The sequence below is a fragment of the Lissotriton vulgaris genome, chromosome 3_2, assembly GCF_964263255.1.
Source record: "Lissotriton vulgaris chromosome 3_2, aLisVul1.2, whole genome shotgun sequence".
Classification (NCBI taxonomy): Eukaryota; Metazoa; Chordata; class Amphibia; order Caudata; family Salamandridae; genus Lissotriton; species Lissotriton vulgaris.
The window spans coordinates 292,372,812-292,390,480 of record NC_141690.1 but is presented as its reverse complement, the minus strand read 5'-3'; the positions used below and the strand labels follow the sequence as shown (position 1 = coordinate 292,390,480).

The 17,669-nt window shown below is 49.5% G+C and overlaps 1 protein-coding gene across 1 annotated transcript in view; it reads left to right on the top strand.

Annotated features, from left to right (window-relative positions):
• Positions 1-9,409: 9,409 nt before the first annotated feature.
• LOC147725733 (uncharacterized) overlaps positions 9,410-17,669 on the top strand; it is a 100,846-nt gene continuing 92,586 nt past the window's right edge. Inside the window, exon 1 of the mRNA XM_086964418.1 lies at positions 9,410-9,460. The gene's annotated coding sequence lies outside the window, so the exon portion shown is untranslated. The remainder of the gene's footprint in view (positions 9,461-17,669) is intronic.

Sequence of the window (17,669 nt, the reverse complement as noted above, 5' to 3'; positions counted from 1 at the left end):
ACTAGTCGAGCGGTTCAACCGCACGCTCAAGGGAATGATCGGGGGGTTGGAAGAGCCCCTCCGTCGCCAGTGGGATGTGCTGCTTCCGTGCCTCCTCTTCGCCTATCGAGAAGTCCCCCAGAAGTCCCTCGGCTTCAGCCCTTTCGAACTCTTGTACGGACACCCTGTTCGAGGGCCCCTCAGCCTAGTCAAGGAAGGTTGGGAGATGGCCCCCCTGAAGTCCCCTCCAGACGTCTTCAAGTACCTCCTGACCCTACGCAATCAGACCCGACGGTTCAGAGAAATAGCAAAAGCGAATCTTGAGGCCAGTCAGGAGGACATGAAGAAATGGTACGATCAAAATGCCTCCTCCATCGAATTCGAACCTGGCCAACAAGTATGGGTGATGTCCCCCACCGAACCATGTGCCTTGCAGGACAAATGGACGGGGCCCTTCAAAGTGGTCGAGCGCAAGAGCCCCGTCACCTATCTCATCGATATGGAATCTCCCCGAAACCCCCTCCGGGTCCTCCACGCTAATAGACTCAAACCCCACTTTGTGCGCTCGGAGCTCAGCCTCCTGATGGCTACAGACAGTGGAGCGGAAGAAGACTCCGAACCTCTCCCTGATCTCCTAAAGACCCGTGAGAAAGATGGGTCCGTAGACGGGGTCCGACTCTCCGATGCCCTCACCCCGGAACAGCACCAAGACTGCCGGGACCTCCTGCTGCAATTTGCGACCCTGTTTTCCCTCACCCCAGGGGTCACCCCCTGGTGCTTGCACGACGTGGACACTGGGGACAGTCCCCCTATCAGACATCGGGCGTACCGCGTACCAGATCGGGTACGGGCCTGCATCCAAGAGGAGGTGTCAAAGATGCTCACGCTCGGGGTCATCGAGCCCTCGGACAGCCCTTGGGCCAGCCCAGTCGTGCTGGTCCCCAAAGCTGCCGCCCCCGGCACCACTCCTGAGCTCCGATTCTGCGTCGACTATCGGGCCTGAACGCTGTCACCAGAACCGACGCTCATCCCATCCCCCGAGCAGATGAACTGATCGACCGCATGGGGGCCGCCCGCTACCTCAGCATCTTTGACCTGACAGCGGGCTACTGGCAGATCGGTCTCACACCCCGGGATCAGGAACGATCCGCCTTTTCCACCCCCGATGGCCACTTCCACTTCAAGGTCATGCCATTCGGTATGAAGAACGCTCCAGCTACTTTTCAGCGGCTGGTGAACAAGGTATTGGCGGGACTCGAGGAATTCAGCGCCGCCTACCTGGACGATATCGCTGTGTACAGCCGCCACTGGACCGACCACCTCTACCACCTCCGAGAGGTCCTGCAGGCCCTCCAACGGGCCGGCCTCACCATCAAGGCCAGCAAGTGCCAAATTGGTCAGGGGTCCGTGACCTATCTCGGACACCAAGTGGGAAGCGGTCTGGTGGCCCCCCTGCAACTCAAGGTCGCTGCCATCCAGTCCTGGCAGCCTCCAGTTACGCAAACAGAGGTCCGAGCCTTCCTGGGGCTCACCGGCTACTACCGGCGATTTGTGAGGGACTATGGCAGCATTGTGTGGCCCCTCACAGAACTCACATCCAAAAACCACCCGAAGATGGTCAACTGGACCCCCGACTGTCAAGCGGCCTTCGAGAAACTGAAGGCCGCCATGTGCACTGCCCCCGTGCTCCAAGCCCCCGACTACAGCCGGGAATTCATCGTACAAACGGATGCCTCCGACCATGGCATCGGGGCGGTCCTCTCCCAGTTGAACCCCGAAGGACTTGACCAACCGGTGGCCTTCATCAGAAAACGACTCCTGGCCCGAGAACAGCGCTGGAGCACCATTGAGAGGGAGGCCTTCGCCGTAGTGTGGGCCCTCAAGAAGCTCCGGCCCTATCTCTTCGGTATCCACTTCCGGGTGCAAACAGATCATCGGCCCCTGCAGTGGCTAATGCAGATGCGGGGGGAAAATCCCAAACTATTGCGATGGTCCATCTCCCTGCAGGGGATGGACTTCACTGTGGAACACCGACCTGGCCAGGACCACGCCAACGCGGATGGCCTGTCACGCTTTTTCCGCCTCGACGAAGAGAGTCCCCAAGAGGATGGGTGACTCTCTCCGCCTTCAGCTGGGGGGGACGCATGTTGGACAGGCCACGTGAAGGGCTTGCTCCCTCCCCGCATGACCGGGCCCGAGCCCCGGCCCTCCAGGTGTTACCCACAGAAGCGACCCGCACCCCGTCTCCTACGGGACTCCTGACCCCGGACATCTCCGTATCATGGGGCCGAGCCACTACCAGCTCCATTGCCCGACCCTGCCGCCGTCTTGGACACTGCACCACGAGGCCGCGTGGCCTCAGCTCGACCCTAACCCTGGGCATGGCCAGGCCCCGACATCCCGGCACCACCATCCACCCAGGAGGTGAACGGACCACTTGGCAGGTCAATGGGAGAAAGAAGTGTCGATGGCTCTCCCCCGCCAGGTGCCGATCGCCCCCAGCTCCCCCGGGCGCTGGCTCCACCCCCCTGCTGGGTGTCTGGACTCCCTCATCCCGGACCTCCCGACCTCCAAGTGCGAGGGTCCGGACATCAAAGGAGGCCAGACCTATAACTGGGGCAGCTCCAGAGCAGGAAGGCAGTTGTATCCTGGAGTCGAGAGACACCGAGAAGAACTCATCCTTGACGGACTACTGGCTCTGCCGTAGCCTTGCCTTGTGAACTATTGTCCTGCCTGCCGGCGCTGCCGCAACCTTCCGCATCCTTCATCCTCGTCGGGACCTGCTGGCGCTGCCGCGGACCGTTGTCCTTACCACCTTCTCCGGGACCTGCTGGCGCCGTCGCGGACCGACGCTACCTACGATCATCTCGGGACCTGCTGGCGCTGCCGCGGCCCGTCCATCTAGAACGCCGAGCTCGAGGATTGTGAGCTATCCATCATATCATTGCACCTACCAGATTGGTAACAAGACTGTCCCGCTACCCCCTGTCCCATCCAAGAGACTAGAATCGAGGGGACCCCTGAGTCCAGACCTCCTTGTACCATCTTCTCGTACCTAAAGATTAATTATAAAGAACGTTAAACCTTATATTTGTGTGGTGTACGTCTGTGGGGGGAAGTTACTCGTCTGTACGATCCCTGGAGACGGCTCTCCCCGGAGACCTCTCCCCTAGTCCTCGGCCGACCCTCCCGGTCCGTCTAACAGGAAGCATGCTGCAAAGGCATGTCACGGGGATGCCTGGAAAATATTTCATTCTGGGGCAGGTTAGAATACAGGCTGCGTGATGTTTTATACCCACAACTGAATAGCAGAACTCGTAATTCACTCGGTTTTCAAGGGGGAACAGCTGAGGGAGACACTCTGCATCCCAGAGGGACAGAATCATGGCTCTCGAGTCGGTCTGACCCCTATCCCGCTCCCCCACCCCCCCAGTTTGTTAACCTTATGCTAAGTAAGATATTAATCATGTAATGGCGCGACGGCGGGCCCTTTCCCTCCACCCCCACTATAAACTATTAAGCTTGTCTGTTCTTGAAATTACAAAAACGTACATTGAAACAAGCCTTCAGCAGAAGTTTCAAACGTTATACACACTACAAATGCACGAAAGTTGCTATGAGTTTTCGCAGGTACTCATCTTATGCGGCATCGGAGAGGGTACAAGGGGGGCATGGAACAGGGTGCTGCGGCCAAACTGCGTAGGAAAGAGAAGCATTCATGGCCAGCTAGTGGAAAAGTAAACCAGTACGACAACATAGCTCAGCTGGATAATGCGCCTGTAGCAACAATCTGCCTTTGACATTCAGGTCGCTGGTTTCAACCTCTGAGAGATAGCTCAGGGTGTAAGATATCTGTTCCAGCCAGAGAAATGAGTTTGCTCCCCGGGAGTACCTGCTTCCAATCCTAGTCTGTTATTCCATGGGTGTTAATGTGCTTGCCTCAGTGAAGCAGGATCAAATTTCAGGGCGATATGGCGGGGTTAATAAAATAAGTCTGATTTCCTTTCAAATATATTTTGCCCCTTACAGTTGAGATGAACGCGTGTCCTAAGAATGGCGGTGAGTTCTGCGGAACTTTTCAACTAAAGAAATGCGAGGTTAATTTAGAGGCAAAATCCATGTGTTCCAGCGTTTAGCGCCCAGCGGCCAGAGAGATAAAACACAGCTCATTGTGCTCTGCTGACTTGCACTAGAGAAAAATATACTATGTAACATGGCCTCAGCAAAACTGCTGCTGGAGGTGTTCAACCGTCTGAGATGGCTTACTGGGGCCTGTTGCATTCAACACACACGGATCCTCTGCTGCTGCCATGGCATACGGGAGGTGGGCGAGGGGGGAGAAACGGCGACGCGCTGGGGGACATAATCATGGCTCTTGAGTCGGCCATACCCCAATCCCCCCCCACCCCCCCGGCAATCAATCATGTAATGGCGTGACGGCGGGCCCTTTCCCTCCACCACCGCTATAAACTGTTAAGCTTTTCTATTGTTGAAACACTGCAGGCTCCAAGCTATGGAATACAAGGCACCCTGTGGCATTCAACACATACGATATTTAAGACAATCAAGGACAACAACCCCCACCTCCCCCTCACCCACATGACGATGGAGAATAAGATCCTCTGCTGCTGAATGAATTCCCAGGGGTGTGAAAAGGAAACAGCATGCAGCGGCAGCGCGGCAACATTTGCCAGTGTTTTACCGTTTTAAAATATAAATACAGACAAAGGAAATGTAGATTTCCGTCTGTATTTATATGTAAATATCCGTAAAAACGGAAAACCGGGAGCCCTAATTAAGATGGATAAAATTTCTACTGGGACACCCACGTCTGCCAGGACACTCCATAGTTTTGGTCTTGGGATCAAATCGAAGGCGGCTCGCAAGTCCACGAACACAGTGTACAAGCTGCCGCCCTCGATTAGGGCAGTCCTCCAATAAATAAGATTTAGACGGAATATTTGGTCTGTTGTGGATATCCCCCTTCTAAAACCTGCCTGCTATGGGCTCAGAATAGCACATTCCTCCAACCAGCTCTGGAGCCGGTCTAGTATAAGCCTCCTAAAAAGCTTCTGGGACACGTCTATGAGACTGATGGGCCTGTAATTGGATGGGAGCAGAGGCAAGCCCTTCTTAAATATAGGTACAACCTCTGCTCCCAGCCAAGTGCAAGGCACATCCATGCCCCCCAGAACTGCTACATTGTGCCCCGTTTTCCTCTGTGTAAAGGGACTGGAAGTGTTCCTGCCAGACGCTTGGTGCGATATTTGGCTCTATTGCTGGTGCTAGATCTGCAGACCCCGTGTTGACAATGCGCCAGAACTTCCGGGAGTCCCTAATGGTCAGTAGACTAGAAAGTTCCTCCCATTTGTTCTGGTCCCATTCCATCTTGGCACTAATGACCATTTTCTTATATGCTCGCCTTCTGGTCTGTATCTCTATTCTGCTTTTACCCTCTCTAATGGAAGAGTGAAGATCCCCCTTTGCCTTACGACATGTGGCATTGTACCATGTGGAACGGTGGTGACCAGCACCTCTAATATGGGTCTTGGAGAAGAGATCTGTCGCCAAAGTCCTAACAAGTTCCTCATGTAGCAGCCACAGTGATTTGTGGGTTTCCCTTGAAGTTGGTTCCCCACTGAGGAGTCCAACTTTTTCTAGTGTCGGAATTATTCTCGTATAGAGGCTAGATAATTTTTCCCTGTTGATGGCCAATTTTTCCCACCTCACTCTCTTTCTATTGTTCTCGAGAAGTAGGTTTGGGTTAGGATTTGCCACCACCAAAGCATGGTCCCTGCACTCCATAGCGGGAGCGCTATAGTCCAATTCAAGGGCGTTGTGGTCACTATCTGATCTGACCAACACCCTAAAATCAATAATGTAATGCCACGAGGACAGTTGGACTAGGACATAATCTATTCTTGACTCCCTACCCACTCTGTTAAAGGTAACTTTACTTGGGTTGTCGGATTTGGTGCGACCATTGCACGCTCTAAGTCCATATTTAAGGGTTAGGGTGGTAATCTGTAGAGCAAGTGGGGTCCATGCTTTAGGTGGGGGGGCTACCGTTGGGGGGACTGACCATCTAGCATCCTCTTCTAGTGAGCAGCCATCCAGGAGGCCAGCCAAGGGCTCGAAGTGTGAATTAAAATCCACTCCCACCACGATTAGGATCCCCGTCGGTAGTTCATTTAGGAAAAACGATAGTTCCTCAATGGTGGCAGATTCTCGTGCTTTGTTTACTGGTCTAGAGTAAACGTTTATCAGGACGAGTCTACGGGAGTCTGTCCAATCGAGCTGCACAGCTAAAATATCTTCTGTGGTCAGCGGAAGTCGGGAGGCCTGACATCCCAAGTGGGTTGCCACCCATATTGCAAGGCCACCAGAAGGGCGTCCTTTACCCCCCCATTTAGCCAAGGTGTAAAATGCAGCAAAGCCCAGGGGAGAGTACTCTTCCCTCGCCCAGGTTTTTTGGAAGAGACAGATGTCTTTGGAGTCAATAAATGAAATCCAATCCAGTTGATCCAACTTGTTTCCCAGGCCTGCCACATTCCATGAAAGAATTTTCAGGAAGGGCGGCCTGTGGTTGGTTTTCAGATGGAACTGGAGGGGATGCAGATGATACTGGAAGGTGAGCGTGGTCATTTAAATTTGGTTTGGGCAGTGTTGATGAACTCATAACTCCCCGTGTTACTCCTACTTCCCTATGACTATTAAGGTGGTTAGTGGGGGTCTTAGTTAGTTCATTTATATGATTCATTTCTCCATTCTGGCTGGTCTCTATCATTACTTTTTTTCCGGGGCTACAGGGTGTGATGGTTCCAGTAATACCCTCTCTATGGCACTGGTGGTACTCCTTGCCATGAGACCTCGCCTGTTAATCCACCATTTCTAGTTCCTAATATCTATTGAAGGTAGGGAAGTAGATTGGATGGTGGACTCTAGGGCGATGTTCTGTTTTATTTCTTCTACCCCAGCCACCTCCCCTCCCATGATACGTTTCCCACCCCTCTTCCTCCAGAATTGGTGAGAAGATAGGTTGTTGTTGGATTCTGGGGTGGTTAAAGTTTATTCTCCCACTACGGTCCCACCCTACCCCCCTCTCAGGGATGGTGCCCCATCTCTCCCACTCCCCTTCATAATTCAGTGGTGGATAGAAGAAGGAAAGGGGTAAGGACTTGATGTTGCTCGTCTGGTCATCCAAGTGCCATCCACAGATATAGGCGACAGTCTTGGGATCTCTAAAATTTATCAAAACACAATCCCCATCGATGGTTTTCTTTGAGCTGCCTACCCATGGGACCCTTCTAACCATCAGGACCTCGCTAGTAATACCCTGGGGTAAAGGTCTATATGTGGATAACCAGCTTACCACCTTATTTTTCAGGGAAGCTGTTGATTCTCTGAAGGTGGTTATCAACTCCGGGACCCCTGCTAGGATTACTGTGTAGAGGCTAGCCTCCGAAGGTAAATGCACAGCTCTGGGCTTTTTAGTAATCCTAGGTGACTCGATTATTGGTGATCTTTGTTTTTGTGAGTCATTGGAAACTTGCGCATTTTCCTTAATGCTTTTGGGGTTAGGTGGTGGGAGGAGGTGGGGTGGTTGTTCGTTCGTGGGAGTATTAGGATTGTGTATCTTGGCCTTAGGTAGACTTTTCGTGGGTGGAGGAGGAATAGATTTTGGCTTTTGTGCGGCAGGAAGTACCCTGTTATCTTTTCCAGGGTTTGTCAAAAGGTCCCTTTTGTTCTTTATCTCTATACCCCCTCTGCCACCCCCACTATCTGCTTTTAGACTGTCAGCTAATTGGACAGTCGATTTTTCTATGGATACCAGCCTGGCTTCCATCTTGATTAGCCGAGCTTCCAGAGGACTTAGTAAGGTTCTAATGAGAGCGCCTATGTCTGCTAGTGTAATATCCTCGCTAGAGATGTCAAGGGGGTGCTCTATTGTCTCTACGAGCAGTACATCAGTGGTTGTTGTCTCTGTTGTGCCAGTGGGCTTAGTTTTTGTGCTGGTTGGAGCAGGTCTATTAGATTCGGGGATGGGATTTAGTTTGGGGGTTTTAGTCTTCCTTTTCCCTTGGTATTGGGTGTCTGTTTTCCTTTTGGGAATAGCCCCTTCCCTTGCCCCCTGCAAAGAGTTATTGGCTGAACCTTTGTCAATGGTTACCTCTGGAACAAGGGCTACGGCAGATAATGGTGCGGGGTGAGATTGAATCAGTGGCAGATTTAACATACTCATATCCTCATAATCGCTAAGGTCCTTTGCAATGCTAAACGAAGTCGTATTTGATATATCTGGGATCACAGATGAGTCGGGAACACCAACTGTTTCGTTATTAAGTTCGACATTGTCAATAGTTGGTTTGTGACTATCTCTATTGGTAGGGGACTTTGCATGAGCCAGAGGTCCCATGGAAGATCTCCTTGCCCAATCGAGCTCTTGGGAGATGCGCCTCTCTAGGACCGTGATTTCGTCTATCAATTGTGAGCCAGCCTTGGCAAAATAGTTTTCCAACGTACCTTTAGCAGCTCCCACTGCCGCCAAAGTACTTTTACTCCGGGTTTCCCTTGTGGTCATCCTGGAGCGAAATTTGGTACAATCTTTAGAGGAGAGGTGACCAGGTACTCAGATGGGCCAGGGCAAGAGGGGTGGCCCGGTCCCGGTCTCTGCCGTCCTCGAACGGCCTCAAACGGCCCGCTCTTTGCCCGGGCTTCGCCCCGTGCTCCGTCCCGCGTGGCAGACTGAGCTGAATGGTTTTGTACCTCCAAGGCGGGTGGGCGTAGCCGCTGCGGGAAGAGGCTGCAGGTGTGTCCTGTTCCTGCCTCGCAGTCCCGCAGCGGTGCAAGCAGGGAGAGCGGCACGCCCGTGGAGCGGGAGCCGCGCCTGTGAAATCTGGTGGTGAGCCTCCAAGGAAAAAGTAATCCGCCCGGTTATGTCAGCAGTGAGTGGCCAGTTTCCAGTGCTTGTTTTCTTTCTCAGAGGGTGGGTCTATTGTATTTCCAGTGCTTGTTCCAGGTCGGTGACCAGCGCCTGCCTGAGGGTGAGCCCCCCCAGCCAGGCCCCCTCTGCTGGGCTGCACCCAGGGTCCTCTGCGGCCCTGCCCTTCCAGGGGGGGAGGGGAGGGGCTGCTGGGGTCGGGTGGACTCCACTATTTTGATTGGCTGCCGTTTATCAGTCTTCGCCTTGTGATTGGCTGCTTGTCCTGGCGCTGCCCCCTATGAACCTCTTGTGTTTGTTTACATTGATCAAAGCCCCGCCCCCTCCGGAGTGTCTGATTGACGGTCACTCTTCGCTATGACGCGCTGCCTGTTCTCACTTTCGCGCTTCTGATTGGTTCCCTTCCTCGCGTCCCTCTCCTGACTCTGGTCCTCTGTCAAAAAGCAGAGCGGCGCGAGGATGTGCTACTTCCGGTTACAAGATGTACTTCCGGTGCAAGAGGAAGAGAGTGAAAGGAAGAGCTGAGGACCGGGAGCCCAGGTGAGAGCCTGTCCCGGGGGGGGGGGCGGCTCCCCTGGGAGAGAGCCCCCCTCTCCGTGGAAGTGCCGTTGGGGGCGGACCCCTTGCAGGCCTCAGTCCCTCCCCAGTCTTGTACCCAGCTTCAGTCTGGACAGAAACCTCACCCAGTCCCCCCCCCCTGATCTCGGTCCATGCCCCCCCCCCCCCCCCCCGCTGGAGGAATACTGTGTGTGGATGCATAGCTCTAGTCTACAGTGCTGGTATGCAGCCCTCATCATTGCAGGGCATGAATGCTGGGCCCAGCTTCACTCCCTTGGGTTAATAGTGCGGATGTGGCTGGAGAGGCTCACCCCGCCATCACTGGTGCTCTGGGCGGCGGCTGCACCAGGCACAGTCTGCACTGTAGGTTTACACCTTCACTCATGCACTAGTGACACCTTCCCTCGTGCACTAGTGATACCTTCCCTCGTGCACTAGTGACACCTTCCCTCGTGCACTAGTGACACCTTCCCTCGTGCACTGCTGAACTCTAGAACTGATGGAGGATCTGAGATAAGAATCAGGGCCTTCCATGTGGCTGTGTCCCGCATTGAGTATCTGCGGGCAGGACCCAGGGCCTGGCCTGTAGGGGCTTGTGATTGAGTATCTGAGGGCACATTGAGGGCTTTGTGTGTGAGGGTTTTCCTGATTAAACATCCGAGGGAGAGCACAAGGGCCTTCCCTAACGTTGCTCAGATTTCATCCTTGCATAATTCCAGGGAAAGTAGGAGTTTTATACTTGTTGAGTGTAAACGTTTTGAACAGTTCCACAACAAAACCGTTCATCTACATCAGTGTCTGTGTACTAATTATTTATTTGCCAATACATGAACATTTTCTGTATGTGAAAATGGATTCAAAAAGCACTTGACTGTATTTTACGTTTGGGTTCTTTTACTGTTGAAAATCTATCATCGAGACAGTTGTTGGATATTGGTAGTGCAGACTTCCCGGAGCAAATAGTTTTTACATCTGAGTTTTGACAGGACCGCCATCAAACAGATCTGTTGACTTTAAAATGCTTATAGTGGGCTTTGGGTCCAGCCCTTTCAATCATTGGCTTTTGTTTTTTAACCTGCTTTTTTCAGCCATTGGCTTGAGACTTAGTTAATCACTTTTTGGTATGGCCCATCAAGTAGTTCTCTCTTAGCTGATGCCCCTGGTTGTTAGGATGAATTGTTCTGTCTGCAATGACTGCAGTGCATAATTTTACATCTACAGGCCTCTCAGTCAGCTATTTGTGTCTTGATCCTGCCCCTTCCACTATTCCACGTTTGTATCCACTCGTGGTTGCTCCCACCCACCTTCATTTTTCCGCCCAGGTTTTGCTTGCTCCTCTCTCCCTCCCTCTTTTACCCGTATGCTGCTCTTTGTTCTTCCCACCCACATCTCTTGCCTCTCTATTTTCCCTGTGTGTTACTTTCTCCTGTGTATTGCTCTTCATTCCTCTCCGACCTAGACGTACCGTAATGAAGACTCCCTTTCTATCATACAAATAGAAACAAAAATCGGAATGTAAAGAAGGAAAGGTAACTTTCAATCTAGTCTGTTTTTCATATCTTCATTTGTCTGAACGTGACAGCAAACAGTTGGGGAGGAGATGGTGCGCCAGCAAAGATACCTTGACAGGACAGCCTTCAAGACCTCCGCCACCGCCTGCTGAGGACAGCAAAGTAGTGAGACCTTGCTGCACCCATTGAAGCTAGTGTCAAACCACACCAAGGAACTTGTCAACATCGATGAGGAATTCTCCAACCCAGCTACCAGCATAAACAATATCACACCCTCACAGGAGCTGTGTGACAACCTCACCCACAACAAGATCGCAACCATATACAGAAACTTCAAACCCCTACCCATACCTATGGACATCCTCTACAAATGTGCCACCACCGTAACCCACACACTGATTACCTGGAATATCCTCTCCACTGAGGACACCACTTCCACCATGAAATCCATCCACTCAGGAGCACCCACAAACCCATGCCCGCACCTCTTCAACTTCGGAAATCAAAGGATCGACCAGGAACTCATCACCCTACTCAACACCTCTATCACCAACACAACATTCCCCGGCACGTGGAAACCAGCCGAAGTCAGACTGCTACTCCAAAAAAACCCACGTCCACAGTAGTGCCAGAAAGATCTGGACTGGAACCCCATTCCCTCAGTAGTGCCAGGAAGATCTGCACTGGAACCCCACGCCCTCAGTAGTGCCAGGAAGATCTGCACAACAACTCTTAATGCTGGTATATGTCACGAATAAGGAGTTTCAGTCCACTACTACATCAAATCGATGCTGAGCCATAAGTGCCAGAAAACTTTCACTATTTCCTTTGAGAGTTTAAATCCTAGACATCATGCCTTCAGTTTGTTGATATATATTGATCCAATAAGGAGTTTCCCATCCTGGAGAGCATGTGGTGTGGTGATGGAGACTTGTTGGTGAACAAGCTTCTATAAACTTCATATAAGTCTAGTTCTAGGCACCGCAAACGCCCTCCTGTGGATAAGATATATTTTCAAAAACACATGGGACCCCGAAAGCTACATAAGGACTTGGGTAACAGTTTAGTATTAGAACAATGGTCCTTAAAAAGAACAGTATGGTCATCAGGATAAATATAGACTCCAATCAGTACTATATTAAGAGTGTCCAGCCGGACAATCAATTTAATCATTCAGAAATTTCAAAAACAAAAGTCTAAACACATCAATACAGTGGGACACAATCCTGCATCCTATATAAACACATGACCAGTACACTTTAGGACAGGAACATTTCAGGCAAGAAAGGGTAGCTTGTGGAATATTGAACACAATTTCTAACAAGCTTGGGGAAACAGTAAATACACTTTTTTATCAGATTCGATTAATGTGCAAGGCCTGATTAATGTGGTGTGAGGAGGTCTCCAAGAGAGAATGCGCTTGCATCCAGACTCAAGGTGGTGTGAATTTTGTATGATTAGGAATAATGTGCTCCTGCCCTACATTTGGGTAGAAAGTTTTGCTTTACTTTGATCACCTCCACCAGGCCTGCTCATAAATCAGTATGTTTGAGAGGTTTCTTTGCCTTCATATCTGGCTTTGTGTTTGGAGTTGAGTGCATCTAGTGGCAGAAGCTGTGGGCCGAACACATAACCTCTTATGCTGTATCACCTCCTTATGCTCTTCTTCAGTTGCCTTATTTCTCTTCTGTGCTAGGTTTGACATACCAGTAGAATAGTGCTTATGTAGAACACAATTGAAGAATCAGTTGAATATGAAGTCCCTATAGCATTGTCCAGCATTTGGTTGCTTTTTTACTCACCCACATCCAATAATAGGGGGGGTATGCTGTGTGGCAGTCTTGCTTGAGTGATCGTTAAATGGCTTTGACCAGTAGAGTGGTTTGGCGGGGAAGGATATATGCATATGTAAATAGTTTATTACATTTTTGTACTAGAATCAAAATATAGGTTAAGGTGCCCAGGTTTTGATTTTTTTTCTTCTTTGTCACCTCCCAGACTTCTCGAGCTCAGTACTTCAGATGGACTAAAGGATAAGCTCAGTTTCATGGCTCCATTGATCTGACACATCAGGCCGGTCTGAATACTGACCTCAGCTCATCCCCTGATAGCAGCCCAAATTCTGAGCCCTCTTGTCGACAGGAATGGGCGAGCAGTATTACATAGCGGGCCTTGGGCGCCATCAACCTGCGACCACAGAGCTATGTTTACACTGAGCTTCCACCCCTGGGGTACTGCAGGTGGCACAGTGTTCGGCGTTTTGTGTTGGGTGAGACCATTACAGCTTCTCTGTCTTTCAAGCAGCCCGTGGACTGCACATCAAAATGGAATGTGAAGAGAATGAAAGTCTGATTTTGGCAACTTCCAGTCTGGTGGAGTGATCTTGCTGCTTTTGGAGAGACATTTGCCACAGCAGGTTTGTAGGTATGTGTGTATGATTCTAAAGCATTATTTAAGGCGTTCCTCTTTCGTTTTCTGTCTTTAAGAAGGGATGCGGATCCTCTAGATGTAACAACTGGGAGGCAGGTCTATTTAGCCTGTAGACTAATGAAGCTTACTGGTTAGTAATCGGGTAATTGATGATTCGGCTCCTCACCGCGTTACCTGTATCCCCAAATTTGTTTGCTGGCAACAGCCCTCCTTGACTCCTCTCTACATTAGCATATTGGGATTTCAGAAGATCACTCTGACTTTGGTACACATTTAAACCATATAAGTTCAGCGAGTTGTATGCTTGTGTTTGGGAGTTTGACTAGAGTAGTTTATGTAGGGAAGCAACAAGCAAAGGAGCGGTTCTTTCATCGAGACAAAGGATATGGCCCATGCTGACTTAGTTATTTGACTGCCGCTGGCAGGTGTGAGCTTCAAAAGTCTACAGACATAGACGGTCAGTGTAGAGTTCTTCAGGTGCAAGGAAAGCCCTGATTTAAGGGCTGGAAATGAAAGATGAGGAGAGATTTTTGTCACTTTGACAGAGACTCTGGTATTGGGACCTGCAGAGGCTTTTCAGTGCTTGAGAAATCATCAGATTGATACTTGACCTCTTAAGTTGAGTAAAATAACGAAATGATTACTCCCATAAAGTCTCCAACAGACCCTGGCTTGTTTTGGTCAGGGATCCCAACCTTTGCCCCTTGGAAACTGGATTGACCAGTGACTGACTCACTGGTCGGACTTGTCACTGTATCTAAAACAACCCTCCCTTCCTTTTAGCGCTAGATCTGTATAAAACCCGCCTCACCCAGCATGGCCGCCCTTTGGATGAGCCTGTTATGTCGTGGAAGGCTCCTCAGTTCGTTTAAGCCCCTCAGGGGTACGGGTGCAATGGATTGACTTTGCTTCAACACTGCGCATGTTTCAGAGGCATTGGAGTCCTGCAAGACCCGATCCTCTCACCATCCCTCTTCAATCTCTTCATGGAACCCCATGCAGTTATTCTGAAACAAGCAGGGGTTCAATATCACCTATATGCAATTCACACAAATATACTACAAAATTAAATCACCCAGTGATGTCCACCACCTCAATGTCATGCTAACCAAGATCCAAATTGGGTTTAACGGAAACCACTTAAAGCTGAACCCGGACAAAACGGAATTAATACTGTTTTCTCTGAAAAGTAACCACGGACCAATTCAAGACTGGCTCAAGAATCTTGATGCTCTAAACTGGTCCCTCGTCCTATCTGACTCAGTAAAGTCACTAGGCATTGCCCTGGACAAGAACTTGTCAATGGAGGCCCACATCAAAAGCTCTGTAAAAAGTGTGCTTTACTCTCTAAAACACCTCAAGAAAATTAAACCTTTCATTCCCCAGGATGATCTCAAGACAATTGTACAATCCCTAGTGCTTTCTAAACTGGACTATGGGAACGCTATACTAACAGGGTCACCGGACGCTCATCTAGCCCCTCTAAGGTCAGTCCTTGACATGGCAGCTCGACTCATAACAGGTGTAAAAAGATTTGAACACATCTCACCAACCCTCAAAGCACTCAACTGGCTTCCCATGGAAGGTAGATGTATTTACAAACTGGCCTGCATCACACACCAGGCCCTTCACGCCCAACTACCTAAACAGCAAACTGGTTAAAGCAGGAAAATCCAGAACTCTGAGAAGCACCAACTCTCTTTGTCTCATCCCTTCGAAACAGAAAAGGAAAACAACCCAGTGCAGATCCTTCTCTGGTAACATACCCAGGATGCGGAATGCACTACCTATTGAACTCGGGTGCAACCCCCCCCTTCTCTTGCTTCAAAAAGGACCTGAAACTCCTTCTCCTCAACCAATACTTTACAGACCAAGTCTACCAACCTAGGCATCAATAACCTAGTGGACTCCCCTCTTAATTTGATCTACGAGGATCGTGGTTATCTGACTGTTTCAACCACCTGCGTTTTTTCCCCCTTTACTGTTTACATAAGTATTAGGTCTTTGCTTATACCTTTATGCATCCTCATGTCCTGCAATGTAATGCAATTTTTCTTTTCCTTTTGTGTATGTAAAGCACTCTGAAACCCACGGGTCTAGCTAGCGCTATATAAAAGTTTATAAATAAATCATTAAAATAGAAAAAAATTCTTGAAAGGTGACTACCATTCTGGTCAGTTGTCCCTTGTCGAGAGCAGCACATTCGGCCAGGTCAGCTCTGGATTTAGTTAGCAGAAATAAGACATTGAGCATTGCATTTCTAAGCTTTCATCCATGAACGGATTTGATTCCTTATTAGCACATGTACAAACACAGAAGAGGTCATGCCATGTAACCAACTGATGGTCCCGACACGTTCTGAGTCTGCAGTTTGTTTTTATATGTTAAAGGCACACTCTAGCAGGAATTTACTTGCAGCATTAGTCAGTGGCGACGAAAACAATTTAATTATAAGTTGCCAATGTGATATGTCAAGTACTATTTTTTAAAGCCTCGATTTTATTCCAGTTTTTAGGGCTCGACCTCTGCAATGCGCAAGCATTGCAGATGTCGAGACATATTGGGACTTATCCAGAGCTTACCCAAAGGGGCGATTTGTTGCTGTGCCCGTGAAAAAGCGCGTGCATAGCATCAAAGCCACCAGCCTCCCTCCCACAAGCTGTCCCCAGCGTGCGCTCTGGCATTTCTCCTCCCCTAATTAGTCACTGCCCACGGCCGGCCGGCACATCAAAGGCTGCTGCTCCCCTGCGTATCGTCACCCTTACTCTCACCTAATGCTCCCATTCGCCCATCCTTTTGCTAGTGTTCTAAAACTACCAGTAGTATTCATTACAGAGGTAGTTCCATATGTTTTAGAATCACATAAGTCGACTGCCAGTTTAGAAAGTGCAATATGTAGCTCAGATCGAGTTAATCAGTTATTCCTTTAGGCACACATCATTTTGGGGAATGAGGATTGGGTTGCCTGAGTTGGGACGCCAAGCTGAGTGTTAAAGAAAATGTGTCGCAAATTTGAAAACAAAGTAATTCATGCTTTTTATTGTGCCATACAGTCAGTTGTTAGTGTATAATAGAAGCTATTTCTTCTTTGTGTCTTCCTTTGGTTATTTTCCTCGCGGTGACTAGTAAGCTCCACCGATGCACCCACCACACAGCTCCACCGATGCACTCACCACACAGCTCTACTGATGCACCCACCACACAGCTCCACTGATGCACCCACCAACCAGGTCCACCGATGCACCCACCACCCAGCTCCACCGATGCACCCACCACACAGCTCCACCTACACAGCTCCACCGATGCACCCACCACCCAGCTCCACCGATGCACCCACCACCAAGCTCCACCGATGCACCCAGCTCCACCGACACAGATCCCCCGATGCACCCACCACACAGCTCCCCCGATGCACCCACCACACAGCTCCACTGATGCACCCACCACACAGCTCCACCGATGCACCCACCGCACAGCTCCACCGATGCTCCAACTAAGCTCCACCAATGCACCCACCACACAGCTCCACCAATGCACCCACTAAGCTTCACCGATGCACACACCACTCAGCGCAACCACAGCATCACTCAGCACCACCACAGCATCACTCAGCACCACCACAGCATCACTCAGCATCACCACAGCATCACTCAGCATCACCACAGCATCACTCAGCATCACCACAGCATCACTCAGCGCAACCACAGCATCACTCAGCGCAACCACAGCATCACTGGTACAAATATGTTCTTTCGATGTTTCAAGCTGTTTTCTAGCTTTCACGTTATTTATTACAAATCACACAAAAAATTTAATATTTCACTTCTGTCCTTGGATTTTCGTCACAATAAAAAACACTGAACATAATCTTCACAAAAGTTATTTACAAAAGTTTAAGCTATTGCCATTACAAATTAAATAAATTATTTAAGTATTATTTATTTAAAAAAATTAAAAGCCATTGTTATTTGTAATATCAATACATCTAAGTCACGTAAATACAAAACATGTTGCATTACAAATGCTATAGTTATCACATTTGCGAAAGTTATAACTATTGGCATTGTAAATGACAAAGCTATTAATTTAGCTATTTTAAAAAATAACACATAAATAAAAAAAATCATTTATAAGACCAATAGCTCGAACTTTCCTAATGTGAGCCCTATTGCATTTCCAATGCTTGTTAAACTTTGCTTGCATAATATTATATAGTTTTCAATCAATCAATCAATCATTTGTAAAGCGCA